This window comes from Octopus bimaculoides, chromosome 14 (assembly GCF_046866305.1).
Source record: "Octopus bimaculoides isolate indiv1 chromosome 14, ASM4686630v1, whole genome shotgun sequence".
NCBI lineage: Eukaryota > Metazoa > Mollusca > Cephalopoda > Octopoda > Octopodidae > Octopus > Octopus bimaculoides.
In genome coordinates this window covers 32,385,772-32,391,749 of record NC_142941.1, presented here as the reverse complement: position 1 = coordinate 32,391,749, position 5,978 = coordinate 32,385,772, and positions in this window count along the sequence as shown.

The window sequence follows — 5,978 nt, the reverse complement described above, 5'->3', positions numbered from 1 at the left end:
TATATATATATATATATATATATATATATATATATATATATATATATATATATATATATATATATATATATATATATATATATATATATATATATATATATATATATATATATATATATATATATATATATATATATATATAATATATATATATATATATATATATATATATATATATATATATATATATATATATATATATATATATATATATATATATATATATATATATATATATATATATATATATATATATATATATATATATATATATATATATATATATATATATATATATAATATATATATATATATATATATATATATATGCGAGTAAAAATAAATACAAAAAAGGTGGATTTTTTTGTATGATTGTGTATAGAGGAATATATTATTTTGCTTAAAAGAGTTCTAACACTGTCTGTTTTTTATGTTTTATTTATATTCCTGCAGAACTAATGTGGGGTATAGAATATGGAATATACAATATATAATATGATATACAATATACAATATAAAATAAAATAAAATAAAAATGGATGGCACCATGAAAGAAAGTATTGAATGTAGATGAAATATTGAGCGTTCAATATAAAGGATCAAATATATAAATATATAAATATAAATATATATATATAAAGGCGACTCGAGTTTCAGGGCTATTTCCCTTCGTCATGGCCGGTATGACAGACTTATATATATATATATATATAAACACACACATAGATAGATAGATAATATATATATATATATATATATATATTTTATCTATCTATCTATCTATATATATACAATATATATATATATATATACATATATATATATATGTAAAAGATATATATATATATATATATATATATATGTAAAAGATATATATATACACATATATAAAAGGTATATATATATATACATATATAAAAGATGTATATATACATACATATATAAAAGATATTTATATATATACATATATGAAAGATATATATATATATATATATATATATATATATATTTTTTTTTTTTTTATAGTTCCAGCTTAGAGCTGTGGCCATGCTGATGCACCACATATATAAAAGATATTTATATTAGGGCATTACTACAGAATAATGCCACACACTAGACTTCCCAAATAAACACATTTTAGTACCGAATGCGAGGAAAACAACCAACAGAAGAAACCAACTTTCTTTTGAATAACTCAACTATATATCGACCGATTTCACGATTACTAGAATGAAATCTAGTTTCCGTTCATCAGCATAGTATAGTACAAAAAATATATATAAATAAACAAAATCCTCACCTCACCAAAACGAACACTCTACGTATCTGACAAAGCAAAGGAAATGAAGTTTATCTGTATATATCTTCATAAAGAAGCGGGAAACTTTCTGGGTTGTTCTAGGTACACGTGTGCAAATCGGAATAAAAGTCAGCATTGAATATATTCCGTGTATATATTTGATTAATAAATTCAAAAAAGGATAAAGATCTTTTACAAGAATTTTATCAGGAAGCCAGTGTATAAAAAAATTCATAAGGGAAATTTCTATTCCCGAGAATATAATTATTCGTTTATATTTATATAAGGGCATTACTACAGAATAATGCCACACACTCACATTCGGTACTATATAAAAGATATATATATATATATATAAAAGATATATATATACAAATATAAAAGATATATATATATATATATATATATATATATATATATATATATACATATATAAAAGATATATATACATATATATATATATGTGTGTGTGTGTATATATATATATATATATATATATATATAAAGCTTGCCTCTTCGAACATATTGGTGTGGTATTCAAAACAGCAAAAGCAAAAAGCAACACAAAACATGCTACTGTGTTCTCTTTTTTAAATGTAGTTTCATTAATAGGGCCTAAACATGTTATTATTGAAACTCTGAAGATGCTCCAGTATGTTCCATGAATTACTCAGAACTTTAGACATCATCCATCACTAATAACCTTGTTTGTTATTTGTTTTTTTTTCTGCTCTCATTGTTTTTGTTTAAATATTTTATTTTAAAATTCACATTTGTTATTTGTAAGCCAAAATGACGCACACTTATAAGTCCAAAACTTCATGCCTATGTTAAGAGTCATGAATTTATTGTTAATAGTTATCCAGAAAAAGGTCTTGGAGATAACAGTGCCAAAGATTTGTTATTTTTAAATTTACTTTTAGTCTTTTAAGAAAGAGTTGTTCTATGTTTTGACCACTACTGGACAATGTCCCTTGAAAATTTGTTTGCCTTTGTACAACACAACCTGCATCTGCCTCCCTACATCTTAAAATATTGTTTTCTCCATTCATTATCTTAATAGCTTTTAATTTCTATTATTTATCCATCGTGTATTTTCACCCAAAGTATGCTCTGTAATTGACTACACAACAGTGCTCACTTTAAAATAATGCACCAATCATGTACACATTCTGCATAGCATCCACACAAAAAATAGAACCACTATTCACTTGATTGGCAAACTGTTTTTGTTTCTCCATTACCCACTCACCACCCCATGTCTCTTCTACAGCAATCACTATTTGAAGTTATTGGGCCTATAACAATTCTACATAAACCTACTTGTGTCCTCAATATCTTTTCCTTTTTGTAGTCTAACTCAATACCTAGACATCATACTAAACATTTTTCCCAGCCTTCTTCCAAATGAAGTCCATCAAAAACATACTTTTTGCTGATGTTTTCCCCAATTGTAAATATTGGTATTTTCGTCCTGGCTTTCCAACACAGCCAATTTTACACATTCAAATGGAGGTAATTTATGTAACTATGTAATCACACACACACACACACACACACACGCACATGGGAAATCTAGCTTGTTAGGTTAAGGCTTCTAGTTTAGATTGGTGAAGTTATGAGGTTGCTTTGGAGCAGGGATTAGCATGGTTATACAATTTACAGCTGACACACAGTGCAAATCCCATAGACTTTCTTACAGTTTTTTCCATCTACTTCCATATATATATATATATATATATATATATATATATATATATACATATATATATATATACATATATATATATATATATATATATATATATATATATATATATATATATATATATATATATATATATATATATATATATATATATATATATATATATATATATATACATATATATATATATATATGTATGTATATCATACTACATTCTCTGGATACGGTTGAACTTCTAATTGATGCAGTGCTGTGATGGAAGTTATATTACTTCATATTGTTGATAGTATACAGTTTCCCCTCTGGTCTTTCAGATAATGTGTTGAGCTTGTCTCACCCTTTTCTTTGCAAATGTATTTAATTTGTTTTAATCTTCACATCAAAAGCTATGCTGATGCACCCCCTTCAGGGAAGCTATTAGGATTTCTTTGACATGGTATCTTCTATTGTATTGAAATGACTCTTCTGTAATATGTATACATTACATATTAGTTCTATATGTTGTGTATTTATATACAGAATTAGCCAACCTGCTACAGTGATAGTAGTGAAAATGTATTTTAATTTAGACTAATGTTCTATAAGTTTCCAATCTGACAAGACTGCAAGCTTCTCTGCAACACATCTCACAGCTTCATGGTTGCTCTTCTAACATTGAACTATGACTGTTTTTTTTCTGTTATGTCAAAATTCAGGTTAGATATTTATTGGTATTATTTTTAATTATTCCCAAGACACTTAATATTATTTTAGGAATTGTTTAATTTTAGTCTCCATGTTCTGGTTATCTCTGTTTCAAGATCTTTGATGAAAAATCACTTTCAATCTAGACTATTTATGGCACCAATATCTGGCTAATTAGCCTTGATTTCTGTGTCCACACACACACACATATATATAAAGCTTGCCTCTTCGAGCATATTGGTGTGGTATTCAAAACAGCAAAAGCAAAAAGCAACACAAAACATGCTACTGTGTTCTCTTTTTTTAATGCAGTTTCATTAATAGGGCCTAAACATTTTATTATTGAAACTCTGAAGATGCTCCAGTATGTTCCACGAATTACTGGTACATCTCAGAGTAAAGTTGCTTTGTTGTTATCTGAGACCTTTTCTGATGTGTTTTATTATTATTGTTGTTGTTGTTATTTATCATCCTCATCATGTGATAATAATTAATATTAAAAGCTATCAGGAAAGCAGTACATGTGATACTTAGGTACACTTTACTATGTTTTGAATTAAAATCTTGCCAAGGTCAACTTTGCCATTCATTCCTCCCACAAGGTTAATAAAATAAGTACCTGTCTTATATGGGAGTTGATAAAATTAATTTCATCCTTCTTTTAGAGCTGACTGAAGTGGAAAAGAAAAAGACTTTATAAATGTCAGAAATAGAAATCAAGTTTGTTAAGAAAAAAAGTTTTTGTTATTGCTATTAATATTGTTGTTCAACCCCAGGTCAAGCCCTGATTATGGAAACCTATGATCTAAAGCATTTTGGCTATGATCATCTCACCTCCTATTTTTCTGTCATGGTCCATTTAAGATTACATTATGAAATAATCCTTTGTTTTCTCAGACGATAGAATAGAATGTGATATGAAGGAGATTTGTTCACTATTTCTGGCAGGTTGTGCAAAAGTTTAGAGGGCCCCTTGGTTATTGTTGCTGTTGTAATGATTAATGGCTAATTTACTTTTGTATTCTCGATAAATTAATTCCCAGTTGAAGCTGTTTCACTTTATTTGAATATCTTTAACTCTCTAGCATTTAAACCAGCCATATTCAGCCTAAATATTCCACTGTTTTATGTTCAAGCTAGCCAGATCTGGCCTCTCACTTCTACCCTACAATGTCATATCTGTGGATATTAAAATCTTAGAGCTACAAGATAATGCATGATTAATTTTTAAAATGTGAATAAATAAGCATTACTGTAGATACAGTGAAAAAAACTGGCACTCTGTTGGCTACGGCGATGAGAGTTCCAGTTTATCTGATCAATGGAACAGCCTGCTTGTGTAATTAACGTGCAAGTGGTTGAGTACTCCACAGATATGTGTACCCTTAATGTAGTTCTTAGTGAGATTCAGCATGACACAGAATGTGACAAGACTGGCCCTTTGAATTACAGGTGCTGTTCATTTTTGCCAGCTGAGTGGATTGGAGCAATATGAAATAAAGTGTCTTTCTCAAGGACACAATGCACTGCCAGTTTTCAGACTCATTGACCTTACGATTGTGAGCTTTTTATCCTAACCACTAAACCACACACCTTCACAGAGTAATCTGAATGTTAAAGGATTAATAGCTTTGCAATGTAAAGAATCCACTTCTTCACCCACTCAGCAGTGTCTGTAAGTTGTTCTGCGTTGTGTGTAAGTCAGTTTGCGAGTATAAATACACAAACATCCAGATACAAGGTGATATCAAAAAGCTCCTGAACTTGTTATGTTTAATAAAAAAAAACAACAACAATTTATTTACCTAAGTTTAAACATTATCTCCTTTGAAATACTCACCTTACACAGCAATACATTGGTCTCAGCATTTCTGCAACTTTTGAAAATCGGTCTGGAAGTCATTTTCCATAAGCGGACCTTCTGCAATTTGTTCTTGATCTCAAGAACGGTGCTAAACAGTGACCTTTGAGCTGCATTTTCATCTTGGAGAAGATATGAAAGTCACCAGGTGCTAAATCTGGTGAATAGGGCAGGTGCGTTAGTACTACCATGTCATTCTTAGCAAGAAACTCACAAATGAGTAGAACTCAGTTACAGCGTGCATTGTCATCATGTAGAATCATAGTCTGGCCCTGGGGAGGAATTCTCAATGCACAATAGTGTGGATTTTAAAATAAATGATAAGTATGCTCTTCATTGACCTGCAGCTCTGTCATGCCTTTTGCGGTTGTGGAAATGAAGGGCTCTTCTGTTGTGACAACTGCTGCTTTGTCTCAGGGTCGTAC